A 17,166-nucleotide genomic window follows, 5' to 3' on the forward strand; every position below is an offset into this window, starting at 1 on the left:
GTGTTTTGTACTGTACCAAATTTAACTTGCTTTCCTCAAAGCGCTGTGTGTCACCCCCCACCGTGCAAGTAGGCTATGTAGGCTACCACTTGCAAAAAAACGCAATGCAATACCATTTGCGGTACTGTAAGTGCATGAATTCAACGTGTTAAATTCTTTATGTGCGGCTCAAGAAGTTCGCAAAGATAAGACATTCCTTCCGCGGAAAATCTGTATCTACAAGTAACTATCAGGAAAGGCAATTGGGATTTTGTCTGGCTAAAAACTCTTTCTCTACAAAGTGCTCGTCAAACAATTTGCACTGAGATGTCCACCGCGCTGAGATGTCCAACAGACACTGGGAATAAGTTACGTCACCTATATGTTTCTTTGCTCTCAGCTGATTGGCCAAACTTCAGTCTGAGATCTTGAATCCAGAACATAACTTTCCCCGGAGCAGGATAGCCATGCAGCGTAAGATACCATGGCAACGAACACCGATTAAAGCCGAGCTACTTTCATAGTACCTAAAACCCAGGGTTGGTGGAAACTAAACTGAAACATAGCTGGCTAGCCACCTAAACCGGCTTCATGGTATATGCCCCCGGCCTCTTCCTTCTGTTTGTTTTCCTTCATTCACACACGCGCACACACATACAGCTGATTCCTATTATCTCAGCGCTTGCGCTGCGCACACACTCTTATCATTCCCATTCATGTTTTTCCTTCCTCACCTCACCCGCAGCTGATACCCATAGTAATCAACACTTACACTGATTATCATCTCACCTGATCCTTTTCCCCTCTAATTTCCTCAGCTACTTCTAGTCACTGTTTTCTCTGTCTCCTTGTCAGATTATTGTTGAACGTTGAGCTTTTGCTTTGTCTCTTCGTTTCTATCTCATCAGTATTTATTCTCATGAGAAACACCTTGTCCTGTCCTGTCCTGTCCTGTCCTGTCCTGTCCTGTCCTGTCCTGTCCTGTCCTGTCCTGTCGTGACGTTACGCGAGTTATATGTTGGAGATTCATCATTGTTCTCTACCCAGTTCACCTACTGTCTGTGGACCTTCACCTACCAGCCGTCTGTGAGTAACTTGCACCAGGCTCGGGGACGGAGTTCAGTTGCTGCTCGTCAATCTCCTGGCACTGGCACCACAGCTCCTACCTTCTACCTGCCAAGAATTATTTCTGTTAATTACAGATCTGCGTCTGTTGACGACAGTCTCCTTGTTTGAAGTTACTAAGCAATAAACTTTACTGCTTCACCTCTGCTTTTGGGTCCTCTATACGAACTCTGACAGAAAATGATTAACAGATGAATCTTTGATGAAAATAATCATTAGTTACAGCTCACCTCTTTGAATGTCTCCCATCTGGAGTTCTTTTTTGGGGGGATCTCACATTTTGCAATCTTTTGTAAAGCTGTCTGTACACAGTGACCTGCACAAGACATTCAATCAATTTTTCAAATCGCTAAAAATGTCCAACGTGAAACCGTCATCAAAATGGGTGCATTTCACTTACCCATGTATGGAGGCCTTGGTCCTGCAGCATGGGGTAGTACAGTACTATTCTCTTTGCCATTGCTGTGATTTCTGGCTTTGATGGGTATCTGTGTGATTCTCCATCCCCCTTTGCCCTCAGGATTGCAATCATACTGGTCATGGTGTTTCGAATGAGCCGGCATCTGAGCCCCTTTGACATCTGGCAGTCGCGCTGTTCGCCTCTCTTCGACAACTCAAAGTACTGTTGTCGGACTTGCTCAAGTTCTGTGTATTACTGCGAACGTAGTTTTGTTTTGCTCTGCTCTCTGGCTGCGCTGTCACGTTCGTTCAACGTCACGATGCTTCCTACGCTACGTCATACGCCAGCATCCATCTTCGTGAACGCGCGTCGACCGCTACCGGAAGCCAGTTATTTTCATTTATAAAGGTTTAAATATGTATATTTTTACGAAGGTTTACCCTCAGAAGGCCTTCGTTTATCCCCCTGGAGCCGGATGGATTACTTTTGTGAAGGATGCATGCACATTTTTGGGACTTGAAGGAGTGGACCCCATAACTTCACATTATAACATATTCTAAAATAACTGAAAATGTGTTCGTCTGAAAAATGATTGACATATGCATCTCTAACGGCTTGAGGGTGAGTAAATCATGGGTTTAATATAATTTTTGGCCGAACTATCCCTTTATTACCAATATATTCTTTTGTCATCTCTGCTTCCAACATCCTCTGATCTTTATCTTGTCTTGATTCCAATAAGAATAGATTTACATTTGGTTGAGGTAAAATCCATAATGGTGTTGTTGGTAATATTACTGCTGGAATAACTCTATACTCATTTAATTTCATATCCTGAACTAAATCCTTAATAATCCAACCAAAACTGTTAACTTTCCCTTTCCCATATTCCCAACATGCTTCAAGTATAGCTTTTGTTGGATGACTATCCTTCTGCCCTTTTAGGTTTACCCAGTATGCCAGTATCAATTGCTTCCTTCTTAAGTGAATTGGCATCTCCCCATCTCCACCTATAAAGCTGAAACAGGAGAGGAAGGATAAGCTCCACAACATATTCTCAAAGCTTGTGATTGAATTCATTCTAATTTTCCTAACTGTGACTTAGCTGCTGTTCCATATGCGATACAACCATAATCTAATACTGCTCTTATCATTGTCGAATAAATTGTTTTTAATGCAACTCTATCAGCTCCCCATTCTCATCCTGAAATACATCTCATTCATTTAAAATCTTCTTACATTTATCCTCCATCTTATTTATGTGTACATTCCATGTAACCTTTGTATCAAACCACATACCTAAAAATCTTATCACTTTAACTTGTTCTATCTCTTTGTTGTATAAATTAATCTTTAAATCAATACTTGACCTTTTATTTGTAAAAATATATATATTTGTTTTTCTCCACTGAGAATTTAAAACCCCATTTGTAAGACCATTCCTCAACATTTTTTAAAACTGCTTGCATTTTATTAACAATATACTCTACATTCCTACCACTAAGCCACAGAGCTCCATCATCCGCGAACAATGATTTATTTACATCTATTGTTGCAAATACATCATTAATCATAATAATAAACAACAAATGACTTATAACACTACCCTGAGGAGTTCCATTCTCAATTATTCCTTTCCTTGATATATATTCTCCAATCTGTACTTTAATATTTCTTTCAATTAAAAACTCTTTAATCCAATTATATTTAACTTTACCTAGATGTGATGTTAATGCTATCGGTCTGTAGTTTAAAGGGATACTTGGATCTTTACCTGTTTTTTAATGGGAATTATTGCTGCTTATTTCCATCTCTTAGGTAAAATCCCTTCGTCCCATACCCTGTTATAAAACTCTAGAATAATTTTAAGAGATTCATCACTTAACTTTTTTAACATTACTAATTACTAACTAATTCCATCCTGTCCAGGAGTTGAAGCTTTATTGTTTTTTTAATTCCCTCTTTAATTCTGAATATGAAAAAGGCACATCTAGAAAACTATTTGTTACTCTTTTTTTCTAAAATAAATGGATGCTCTTTTAACAACTTCTCCCTCATTTCCTTACACTCCTTCATCAAATTATCCGAACTATTTATTTTTGAGAATTCTTTTCTTAACATTTCTGCTTTTTCCTCATCATTTATTGCTATTTCTTCCCCAATACATAACACAGGATACTCATATTCTCTTTGAATGCCACTCATCTTTTTAATCATTCTCCACACTTCCTCAATTGGAGTATTTTTCCCAATTTCTTCACAATATGATCTCCAATACTCTTTCTTCACTTCCCTTATTGTTCTTCTAGTTTCTGCTTGAGCCTTTTTTTTATATTATCATGTTTTCCCAATTGTGAGTTTTCCTTAGAATTGTAAATGCTTTCCTTTTCCTTTTAACTGCTATTGCACAGTCCTCATTCCACCATGGGACTATTTTCCCCACCCTCTTTCCATTGCATTTCGGAATGCATTCTCTAGCAGCATTCTGTATCACTGATATTAATTCTGTATATATTCTTTCAATTATTATTCTTTCATTCATCTTGATCATTTTCAATCCTTCCTCACATATTCTTTCGAATTTTTCCCAATCTGCTTTCTCATACTTCCACTTTCCTGTATTTCCTTTCTTTATATCTCATATCTCATTATTTACAATTGAACTTAATATTAGGAAATGATCACTACCCGCTGTACAATTTAATACCTCCCAATTTATTATTCCCCCTAATTCATTAGAAACAATTGTTAGATCTATTGGGGATTCCCTCCCTGAATTTACATCCATACGTGTTTTTGTTCCATCATTTATACAAACCAAATTTTCCTTTTCTATCAACTCTTCAATGACCATACAATACATCTGTCGATAAACCTCCCCATAAAGTATTATGGGCATTAAAATCCCCACACCATATTACTCTACTTCCTCTTAATCCTTTTATTGCTTCCATACTTTCTTGTGTTAATCTTTTACACGGATTATAAAAGTTTATTATAACATAACTTTATTTTCAAACCATATTTCTACAACTATATATTCCATCGTTTCTTCTTTTTCCAAAACTCTATAAGGCATTCCCTCTTTTACAAAATTGACACATCCTCCTCCTTTTCCTTCTTCCCGATCTCTTCTCACACTTATGTATCCTTTTAAAACAAATTCTAGTCTAGGATTCAACCATGATTCTTGAATACATATTACATCTGGCTTATCTTTCATTTGGTTTATATAGCCTATCCTTTAAATTCTTGACCATTAGCACAAAGGCTCCTGGCATTCCATTGTAAAATAGTTAAAGGGACACTCCACCCATTTGCATTAAGCTTTGCATTGTTAGAAACCCAGTCATACTATTGAATGGTCGTTGTTGAAAACTTTTTCTTCGTCGAAGCAAGAAACCAGGAGACGTTTGGATCACGTTCAAGAAGTTATTCTTTATTGAGGACTTCACGTTGAAGTGGCTGCAGGTCTTCCAAAATCAGTCTGACTAACTTAACTTTACATGGTTTCTTATAGGCATTTCAGTGGGCTGTCCTTAATGGTGCTGACCATGCACACAGCCTTAGTTAGGGATGACCACTAAATCTAATCATCTAAAGACAATAGAGGCAATTGCCCCCAACTGAGATAATGGTACCCCCCCCCCCCACCCCCCACAAATGGTATAAACAACAAATGGTCACGAGACCTAAGACTATGTAACATTCACACACAGTTCAACTCTTAGTTGGAAGAACAAAGACTAACAAAACCCCTGACTATTACAATGTTAAGACAGCTGACTTACAGCTGACTTCTGATCAGTAAATTGATGCCATCATGTTCACTTTGAATGCCCAATACAGTGTAATTTACCTTAGTTTTTCATGTGATGTTATGTAAGGAAGTAGGATCAGCAGATCTAAAACATATTCTTAAATTTGAATCCTTCAGGTCGTGCAACACTCTCTCATTTTCCCTTGAGACGGGAGAAATCCGTTATTTACCTTTTACACTTCCTCCTACAATGACGCAAAAATCGTCATTTTGCGTCATTGTAGGAGGAAGTGTAAGAGGGGGGGATTTCTGTTGAGACTACAACCACTAAGTCCTCATCTTTCCCAGGGGGCGGGACCCGCTCACGCTACAGACCTATTACAGATCAGTGGGTGGGACTTTACTCTCTGAAACTGAAAGCAATATCCTCCATCTTGTTTGAAGCTAAGCTAACAGGCACTGTGGAGACAGATGTAAAGTAATGACAATAGCGGAGGAGAGTGCTCAATATGATATAGAAGAAGAGGATTTCGGAAGTCTGATGCTTGAATCAGGTGTTTGTGGCTAGCAGCTACCTTTACAAGCCGCATTATAGCGAAGAGCAGCCGAGGCAGAAGACCTGCCTGCCGCGGACGAGGAGCCCGGACTGGCTCGAGTTAGGGCGGACTGGTGGCGCCGGTGATCTCACTATGCAACTACGAACACAGAGATAGAGTCCGTCTGCGGCAAAGAATTTCAACGATGACAATTTCTCCTGGACGAAATCTCTGAATCAGACGAGGACACGGACGTTTGTGTTGAGAACTATCCTAGTTTCGCACCGCATATGTTCTGACTGAACATCCAGGTACCATGCAATAATTCACCTTTTCGAAAGAAATACAAACGAGGAGTAATTCACTAATAAGTTCGCCAACTAACTAGACATTTTGTGTGAATGTGAAATGAATTTCAAGCTCTGGTGGTTGCTAGCCTTGTAGATGGAAGAGTGATTTCTCTTATAGGCAGATATGTGCTTTCTGGATTAGTGGGAGTGGCTTGCGGAGCTGTGCAATGTGGTGCATTGTGGGAGTTGTTGTCTTTCATACAAATGCGTCCTGAAGTTATTTTTTGTCTTTCCTCGGTCACGAAGGCACCAAATTCAACATTTATTTTACATTTTGACTACATATATGACCCACTTTAAATAAAAAACAATGTTCAAATGGGTGGAATGCCCCTTTAACATACTAGCCAACACCTAACTCCTGACTTGACTGAGAATCTGTATTAAGGTTTTTCATTATATCTTCACATTTCAATCCCTTAATATCTAGAACTCTCTCTGCTGCCTTTACTATTATTTGTAACTTTTCTGTTCTCCTTTCTGTTTGTGCTGTACAATTAATTACCTCCACCATGAATAGCACAAAATTTATCTTGCTTACTATCATTAAATCTTCTGGTACTCTACCTTCATCAATTCTTCCTGTACCTTCATTTCTTTTTCCATACTCCATTCTCTCAGTCTCACTTTGCCTATTTCTATCATTTACTACTTTCACAGCTTCAGCATAGGTTCGATTATTTTTTTACTTTTCCTGTTGTACTTCCACAGCCTTTTTCCTCACCTCACAACCTCCATATGCCGCATTGTGACTACCTCCACAGTTGCAACACTTCAATCCTACTCCTTCTCCGCACTTCCCAAATTCGTGCTCCCCTCGCACACACCTCATTTTAGACTTACACACTGACGCAGTACGTCCATATCGCTGACAATTATAACACCTCAAAGGAGGGGCTATATACTTCCTAATCGGATAACTAATATAACCCATCTTAATCCGATCTGGCATTTCTTTTCCTTCCAATTTTAGACGTACTGACAAACTATCCATTCTTCTACCTTCTCTGTTCATTTGTAATCGGACTGCATCTATGACCTTTGCCCCCTCTAGATTCTTTTTTAATTCCTCCAACTCCAAACGGATTTCCATTTATTACTCCATACACCCATGACTCCTGTCCTACAATCTTGTAATTCATTACCATCTGTTTCCCAGCTGTCTTTATTTTTATGGCTTTATTTTTTTGCTCTTCATTCCTACATGCTATCATTAAAGCTCCATCTTGTAGAACTTTTGCGAAAGCTATCTCTCCTACCAGCTTTTTCAGTTCATATGTCAACGTCAATGGATTAACTCCTGAAACTCCTATGTCATGGGGTGAAGTGAAGTGGAACTATTGTTGCCCAATGTTGTTTCCCTGTGGGAGCGATTTTGACGTAACACCAGGCCGGTTCCGGGTCCTTCTGTGTAAACCATAGATATCATATATAAAGGCTAGATGTCTCGTGCGCGCTGCTGGCCAATGGAGGTCGACGTCCGCACGTGGCGGCCATCTTGCGGCAGTGCGCTCGCTCACTCGTTTAATGGTGCAAATACTTTTAAATAACCATAACTTGCCCAATTTTCTACCGATTTTCAAACGGTTTGGTTTGTTATAAACGTCAGAGATGTAGTTATGACACTACATACATACACTGCATACATATGAAAAATTATAACATACATGTTCAAGCATTCGGAATTATAGCCACGTTAATAACGTTTGTAAGAAACCAAACCGTTTGTAAATCCGTCAATATTTCAGCGAGATATGAGGATTTGTGTGCGTGCTGATCACTCACCTTAATGCACAGAGCACTGACATAAGATGGCCGAACGGTGATGCCGGAAGTGACTGCGCCATAAGACATCTAGCGTTTATATATGATATCTATGGTGTAAACAGTCCGGTGTGGTGAATAATCGGGTCCGGCTGAAGAAATGGGTCCGGGCTGAGGACCCAAGCAATCCGATTGGCTCAAAGCCCGTTTTATGGGTAATCGCTTTAGTGCCTGGTTACAAATCATACAAAATCACTTTATTATAGAAGACGTTTGTACTACGTTATAACGAATCATTAATGTATTTAATGTATTCTAAAGTATACGTTTCATATACTAGTATTTAACCGAAGCTATAGATTGTGAAATTAAACATTTCTCGTTGGTAGTGTTTTTTAGTTAGCTTAGATAATAGCATAGCATACAGCTAACGTTATCCGATGATCGTGATTCGTGCTATGAGCTTTTCCTGAGCTTATACTGCACTGATACTGCCTTACCATATTCACAGCCATTCGTAATGCAATTATAATTATGTAATTATTTTGTACTTTTATTTATTAAAATATTCTTAAAATAATGCTTATTTGTGTATATTACTATTTTTCGTATTACCAGTTTAGACATTTAAATAAATTACAGAATGCTAGCTATGTTTTGTGGGTATAAATATTAAATATTAAATCTAGCCTTGACTAAAGAACAGTATAATAAAATTATGGAATCACAATTTTTAATGTAATTAATCAAACCCCTTAATTCATATAATAATCTTTTATTGGAAAGAAATAACATTTTTAAAGTATGTTTTGTGACAAAGTTATTTGTTATTAAGCAATGGGGCATAAAATGCTTTTTTATTACAAGCATGTCATTTGTGTACTAATGCATATGATTTATGTCAGAATTAATTCTTAATACAGAACATCATACAACACAATAACATTTAATGTAATAAAATGAGAGAACCAAAACTTATATAAAAATGTAATTAAATTACACAATACAATACATAATGAATTCAACTGAATTATGAGATGTAATATATTACATTTTTATTAACACAAAACTACAAGCAAAATGCACATCGTTTTAGGACATTTATAGAGCTTTTTAAAATACACAACAATACAAAGCAGCTTTAAACAAACATACTCTAGTATGTATTTACTTTCCTAAACACTTTTGTGATAGTCCTCTGGCTATACATTGTGGAGATTTAAAAACAATTAATGTTGAGTTAGCTGTGTTAAAATATTTAATGAACTGTAAGGTTAAAGTTTTTTTGAGAGCTAATGAGACACAAATAGATGCAGTGTCTTTTGCTGTATGTAAAGTCAGATCTTTAGTTTGAAGTAAATTCATGTTGTATGTGCAGTCAATTCTTTGTGGAACCATCCTAAGGCCTAGATGATGCAGTCAGTCAGTTTCCCCTTTAGATGGTGCGGTCGTGACCTGGTAGGTGAGGAGGCTGGACTAGGTGTCATGGACTGACTTGAGGAACTCTGTAAAAACACACAAACAACATGTCACATGCAACTGTACACTTGCAGTCCTTAGTGCTATGGAACATCACTCACTGTTTTTGCTTTGATATGCAAACTCAAAGGTGCAACGCAGCAGACGTAGTTAGCTCGTTGAACCTAGGGGTGTCATGGATGGACTGGCTTGAGGAACTCTGCAAAAACACACAAACAACACATTGCATTAGAATATACAGAACAGGTGCATAAAAGAAATACAAATACAACAAGAAAAATGATAATCATAGTATTAAACAAAAAAGATTGAAAGGTTAAAGGGACTTGGTTGTGTTTTTGTTTTGTAAATCATATTCTTCTCTAATGCAAACACTATTTATTGCATTCTTCTTTTTCATCACTTTAAGGGCTTTTATATAAGACAAACTCATTAAGAAGTTGTCTCTCATTTACAACTCTTCTCATTTATAACTCATTTATAAGTAAAGTAATATATTACAAGTAACATGCATTACATAATAAGATCACTTTTTGATTTTACGAGTAAAGAAATGCATTACAATAACGTACATTACGAAATCAGATATATATCTGTTTATATATTATTATTTATATATATACATATTTAGGCCTAATAAATAAGATTTATGTATCATACACATTTATGTCACGTACACTGTGTTGTGTACAACCTTAACAAAAACAAAGTACCTTCATGTTTACATACACATACATACATTAAGGTTATATGCACTACTTTCAAAGTTTGTCACCACAATCAACCTCATTGCACAAATAAATGCAAAGGCATTTGCAAATGAGAAATGTTCCAGAGATATCGCTGCCACCAAAGTCAGTCCACTTTCGCATCCCCAATAGCAGCTGAAATTTTTCACTTTTGCTCTAGAGCCCTGTGCTTTTGGTATGGCACTCGGGGCGGGCCCTGGGGTCACCGTGCCGAATTTGGGGCCCCTGGGACCTTTCTATAAAACTCCTACTAGCCAATTAATGTTAGAGGCTGAAAATGTTAGTTTTAGGGTTAGGGTTAGTGAATATTTTTGCCTTCGCTCTACAGACCGGCGCTTTCGGTATGTCGATCGGGGCGGGCCCAGGGGTCACCGTGCCAAATTTTCTATAAAACTCCCACCCACCCATTAAATGAATGCATTTGCCACAGTGGTTTCGCGAACACCGCTTGGAAAGGGCCGATCGACTAGGGGGAGACATTTTCCATCTCGCCACGGCCCCCTGGAGCGGGCGGAAAAGTTTGGTGTTTAAAAAAGTTTCATTCTCGTTAATTAAACCACCCCTACTGTACTAAGCACACTCGACTGAACACATCACACTCATTTTCAAGTCATTTTAGTGCTTGATGTGCATAAAAAATGCAGTGTCCGTGAAACCATTATTTTGCATCCTCTGAATAGGTTGGATCTGGGACATTTATGTGTTTTTGCTCTCCCGTCATGTGTGATATCAATTCTCGTTAATTAAACCACCCCCACTGTACTAAGCACGCTCAACTGAACACATCACACTAATTTTCAAGTCATTTCAGTGTTTAATTTGCATAAAAATGAGTGTCCTCGAAACCACTATTTGGCGGCAAAATAGTGGCTTCGCGGACACGGTGGTTTTTAAGCTCAGCTTTCGAAATATTTTGATGAAACCTGTTTATCAGCACTCAGCGGGCTCCCCTGAGTCCGTAGCACCAAGTGTCATCCCAAAATTCCACTGTCCGTGAAACCACTATTTTGCACAGTGTAACAAATGCTACCTGGGATCTCCATATCTCAGCTCTGGAAGGCTCTAGAGCCTCCAATCTTGCACTCCTGTCTGCGCATCAGCACCCTCTATCCGAATCCAAGGTTTCAAGAAGATCCAAGAAACTTTATTTTTCGACCCAAAAAAAACGACAGGCAACCTCTGCAACTGATCCAGAATGCGGCAGTGGTCTTTACCGAGCCAAAGAGAGCACACGTCACACCGGTAGGCCTTATAGTTTTTTTGGGTCGAAAAATAAAGTTTCTCGGATCTTCTTGAAACCTTGGATTCTGATAGAGGGCGATGAGGCGTAGAGATGAGTGCAAGTCCTGGCTCTCTACACCTCTCCTGAGCTGAGATATGGAGATCCCTTTTTAAATATGTACAAATAACTTTTTAACGTATGCTTTTCTGGTAACAGGGCTGACACAATGAGCGTGTCCCTGTCTTTCAGATATTACATGAACTCAAAGAAAAGAAGAGAACACTTGTCTTCTACCATCAACTTCATGAAAGGCAGATGATGCAAGGAGAAGTAGAAAAATCATACTGAGGGACATGCCATTTTCAACATTTCTGCAAGATGCTGTGCACAAAAATGTGATTAAAATCCTTTAAAAACAAAATAAACAGAAATTAATTTATTCTTATATTATTAGACATATTATGGAAACTAAATTATAAAATATTTTATTTGTTTTATGGTTTATTAAGATTTACAGAGCTTTTTTTTCTAAGGGACACAAAATGGCACGTTTACGTATAATGACCCAACTTTGATAGGACTCATTAGATATTGCTTGATGCTGCAATATTTTTTTTTACCTACAAGAGTCTCCTAGGATAGAAGGAATGGGTGGATATTCCGGAGCAACTTGGCATTTCTGACTGACCATTTGCCATCTTGGTTTGGAGGGGGAAAAAAATCGAAGCACAACGGCTTGCCACTTGGTTTAAATATATAGGATGATGCACCAGGGTGGGTCCACTGAAGAGGATGATGTGCAACTATGCCATCAAAACCCGTGCAAATTTAAGAATTTTTTTTTTTTAATAGCTGTCCACTGTAGTGACCACTATGCATGAAAGGGTTAATCCATATAAAACAGCGATTAATCTTGCAAAGTACGTTTTGGTGTTACTGCTATCATTACGTTAGTAATTCATTAAGTTAACTAAAAAGTGTCGCTATGTTGTGAGAAGGTATTCCTTTGCAGAGATCCCAACCGTAACTAAGCATTTAACAAACAGAAAAAAGTGACATCTCATTACCAGATGTTCTCCAGTCCTAAAAGTAAAACAAAAACACAAACAATCTGTATTTAAAAGATCTTTTAGAAAGCCATGGACTCTTTTGAGCCTTTGTCAGTGATACTCTGAAATACTTCCCATCCCATACATGAAAAAAATACATGCCATGTTGGTGATATCATATATATATATATATATATATATATATATATATATATATATATATATATATATATATATATATATATATATTAAAATATTCTTACATAGGCTATATAAAATAAAATGACACAACCCTGTCTCTTTTTGTTAAATTTCAGTTTTATTGATCAATAATAGCAATTATGAAAGTATAAGTAGCCATACAAGTCAAGAAATAAAGTAATTAAACGATTCAGTCAAACATAAGTCAGCAGGCTACAACGTTAAAGATAAAAAGCCTAAATAATTTAACGTTATATAAAGTTATGAAACTAAAACTTTGCCCTCAGCCAAAACGATTTGCCAGGGAACAAAATATAGATTAATGATTTCAAAGATCGTCCCACAAGACGAATTATATCTCATGTTTAACCACTCCACTAGACTAGAGAGCAGCAGCAGCTCTAGCCGAGGTAAGGCTGTTCCAAGCGGGATACATGAGCGCTGAGCGCCCGGTGATCGCTGGATCTCACATCTCCGAAAACGTCAGATCAAATTTTTAAATAGGCGCTATCTGTATAAACAAACAACATATTTGAGCTTTAAACAACTACATTATTGACTGAAAAACTCTTAAAACTACATTTCGTGACACAATAACAGTAGTATTTTTAAATTTCGCGGTCTTTCTCCTGCTATTGACGCAACTTGAGATTTTAAATATTAGCTATAGAATATACACGATTTACATATACAATATAAAATTTAATTCAATCTTACCTTGCATATAGCAGCGGGATTTAGCATTCTACATAAAGCTACCACATAATAACACTAAAACAGCTCACGTTAGCTACAAGTTATCGCGAGAACAGATTTAGATCAGGCATACTACTGGCATACTAATGGGGTCCTCAGCCCGGACCCATTTCTTCAGCCGGACTCGATTGTTCATCACACCGGGCTTAGTAATGGGGAAATGAGCATCGGCTGTGTAACGAGCGGAGATTGGGCCGCGAGAGAGACATGTATTCGCGAGGGGGATTATAAAAGCACTTGTTGGTGTGGAGAGAGGGGATCACACAGAGCGGGGAGAGACTGCATGTTAGAAAGAAGGAGCCTTAAATCAGCGGTTTGATGGATCTGGATTATAAAGGGAGATAACACTAACAGAGGAAGAGGGGCAGCGGATCTATGTCACTTCGTCAAACAGTTAAGTGTCATCTGTAATTCTTACTAGGAAACCTAATGCCTTCAGTACCCGCTGTATATCACAGTTTGGTGAAACTGCCCCGGAGTTTAGTGAAATCTGGTTTGAAGCCTCTAATGCCAGTTGTGTGTTCATAGTACACTTCCCACACAGTTTTGGATGTACAGTTTCGTCAATTGAGAGGAGGGAGTCGGCTCGGACCGCGAGTGGAGACCTTATTCACTGTGAGTTGTTGTGAGTTGCAGTGCTTAGTGTGAAGTGAATACGTGTGACCATTTGAAGTGATTGATGCATGCACATGTGTGGACATTATAGGTGTGGGTCTGCCCGTGTTCCCAGTTGGCATACTCGTTGGTCTCGAGTGCCGAATTGAAATTAACTAACTGCTGTGTGTTGAGTGTATGCTGTACAGGATTGCAGTTCCATGCATTGCTGTTCGACTCCTTGACTCGAAGAGGAAGCATCATCTGTATTGAACTGTTCACACTGAAGAGGATTCCTGGCGTGAGTACTTGATTACTGTTTGATTTGAAGAGGATTTGTTGAATATTCATGCATTGCTGTTCGACTTCCTGACTCGAAGAGGAAGCATCATCCGTCTATTGAACTGTTCATAAGGAATAGGATCCCTGGCGTGAGTACCTGATTACCTGTTTGATTTGAAGAGGACTTGTTGAATATTCATGCATTGCTGTTCGACTTCCTGACTCGAAGAGGAAGCATCATCCGTCTATTGAACTGTTCACACTGAAGAGGATCCCTGGCGTGAGTACCTGATTACTGTCTGACTTAAAGAGGATTTGTTGCACACCCATACACTGTTTGATTCCCTGGCAAGATTTGCTACCAGGCGACTGAGCTGTTTCTGTTGGTAAGGGCCCTCGGCTCGGCGATCTCCCCGCTGGCTGTCCGAAGTGTTCGCTCCATTACTTACCTCTGGCTGTCTGAATGGGAATTGCTGTGTGAACTCCATACCAGTGTCTGTTCCATCACTTACCTCCGTCTGCCTGAAGAGAAACTGCTGTGTGAATTCATTACCAGTGTTTGCTCCATTACTTACCTCTGGTTGTCCAAAGGGGAATCGCTGTGTGAACCCCGTGCCAGTGTCTGCTCCATCACTCACCTCTGGCTGTCCGACGAGGAACCGTTGTGTGAACCCTGTATCAGTGTCCGCTCCATTATTTACCTCTGGCTGTCCGAATGGGAATCGCTGTGTGAACTCCATACCAGTGTCTGTTCCATCACTCACCTCTGGCTGTCCGACGAGGAACCGTTGTGTGAACCCTGTATCAGTGTCTGCACCATTACTTACCTCCGTCTGCCCGAAGAGAAACCGCTGTGTGAATTCCTTACCAGTGTTTGCTCCATTGCTTACCTCTGATGTCCGAAGGGGAATCGCTGGGTGAACCCCATACCAGTGTCTGCTCCATTACTTACCTCCGTCTGCCCGAAGAGAAACCGTTGTGTGAATTTCTTACCAGTGTTTGCTCCGTTACTTACCTCTGGTTGTCCGAAGGGGAATCGTGTGTGAACCCCATACCAGTGTCTGCTCCACTACTTACCTCTGTCTACCCGAAGAGGAACCGCTGTGTGAATTCCTTACCAGCGTCTGCCCCATTACTTACCTCTGTCTGCCCGAAGAGGAACCGCTGTGTGAACCTCCCATGCAGCCTGACGAAGAAGAGAGGTGGATCAGCCTGTGTTTTTAGTTTAGGATTTAGCCTATTTTAATTCAATAAAATACAACGTTTGATACTGATTACCTTGTCTGGTCTCGTGGTGTCTCTGGGTAACTCCTCGAGGTGGTACGCTTAATAGGGGTGGTGTGAGACCCGGGGGGGGGGGGGGGGGGGGCCACCCCGGCCTGTGACACCTACCTCTCCTTTAAACTTCAATATTATCCTAAAATCACTCTTGCTATTACTTCGTTCCTCCCTATCTTCCTCACTAGCTATTGAACTGCTTTCTGATCTTTCCTCCTTACCTTTTTTCCTCTTTTTATTAACCTTCTTTTCTGTTCTGACATTTGTCCATCCTACCTCCATATCATCCTCCTCTTCACCTGTATCTTCCATTCTTAGAGTCTCTGATCCATTCCCAGTTTGATTTCCTCGATCCCTCTTATTCATATTTTTTGACTTATTTGAATTGGCCGCCATGCACCGCCACTCCGAATATCAACCGACCGCGTCACTCCCTCTCACGTATCTGATCCATTTTTGCGACACGACTGTCGCGTGGTGTCGTCCTGACCAACAATTGTCTCTTAATATTTTTTAGATCAAGCATTGGAACAATGTTTATGGAGCAGAACAAGCACCAACAGAGAAACAAGCCCATCATTCAGTAGTAAGTATCCACTGCAGTAGGCTATATAAAAAAAAAAAAAAAAATCTCTTTTTTTCTCCCTTGTGCCATCCCAGATGTATATCTGACTTTCTTTCCACAGAGATTTTTTGAAAAATGATCCATTTATTGTAAGCCAATATAATGCAAGTGCATGCTCCAGAAACTACATACAGCCTACAAACAGCCTGCTGTGTTGTTCACACAGGAAGTTTTCTGCACTTATCATATGAGCTTTACAATGCTCTTGGATTATTGTCAGGATGTGTGTTTGGACTTTTTTGACCTTCAGCATTTTGTTGTCTATTCACTTGCATTATTCGACACACAAACACAAGAGATGGATAATTTTTCTAAAAGTCTAGTTTATTTTTTCTAAAATTTGTGTTCATCTGAAGAAAGAAAATCATATACCTTTCGGACGGCATAAGGGAGAGTAAATGAGGGGAGAATCCCCTTCCACAAATGCGTTAGCAAAGGGTACATGCGATGGTAAATTAACTGAAGTAATTTTATCTTATAGTAATTTTATTTTATATTTATGGTAATGTGACCCAGGATGGCAAGTCCCAGTGATTCATTTTAAAACTAGATGTGATGGAAGTGTTAAATTTAACAGAATAATTTGAGTTGTTTGTTTGGGTTTGCTATATTACACACATTTTCATCAAACATTTCATATAAAGTTCCATAGGTAAAACTATTAATAGATACGTTAAATGTAACTACCTGCAGGGTTCAAAGAAAAGACGTCAAGAACACACAAACTTAGGACCTTTACACAACAACGATGTACTAAAAACAGAAAAGTTTTTTCTTTGTACAGATGACAACGTTATTAAAACGATTCCCGTTCGCACAGATCGGCGAAAACGTCTAAATCGCTGTTTTATCCATGCCACAAAGTAACTGGTGATGTCACTCTGTAAAGAAAGACTACGCCTGTGCACATTCGCATTCACACACGCATGCCTATAGACTAAACACATAATACGCATATGCATGCCTTTACCGTTTTCACAGATTCACATTTCAGTAGTTTAGACCGAGATGATTTTA

General features: G+C 39.0%; 1 long non-coding RNA gene across 1 annotated transcript; it reads right to left on the bottom strand.

The window, feature by feature from the left end:
- Positions 1-8,944: 8,944 nt before the first annotated feature.
- Positions 8,945-9,606, bottom strand: LOC311096118. Its single transcript, XR_014608959.1, has 2 exons — positions 9,495-9,606; positions 8,945-9,419 (listed from the first exon to the last, which is right to left on the bottom strand). It is a non-coding gene; the product is annotated as an uncharacterized lncRNA (long non-coding RNA).
- Between the last annotated feature and the right edge of the window lie 7,560 nt (positions 9,607-17,166).

The sequence above is a fragment of the Abramis brama genome (assembly GCF_963993115.1).
Source record: "Abramis brama genome assembly, chromosome: 1".
Lineage (NCBI taxonomy): Eukaryota > Metazoa > Chordata > Actinopteri > Cypriniformes > Leuciscidae > Abramis > Abramis brama.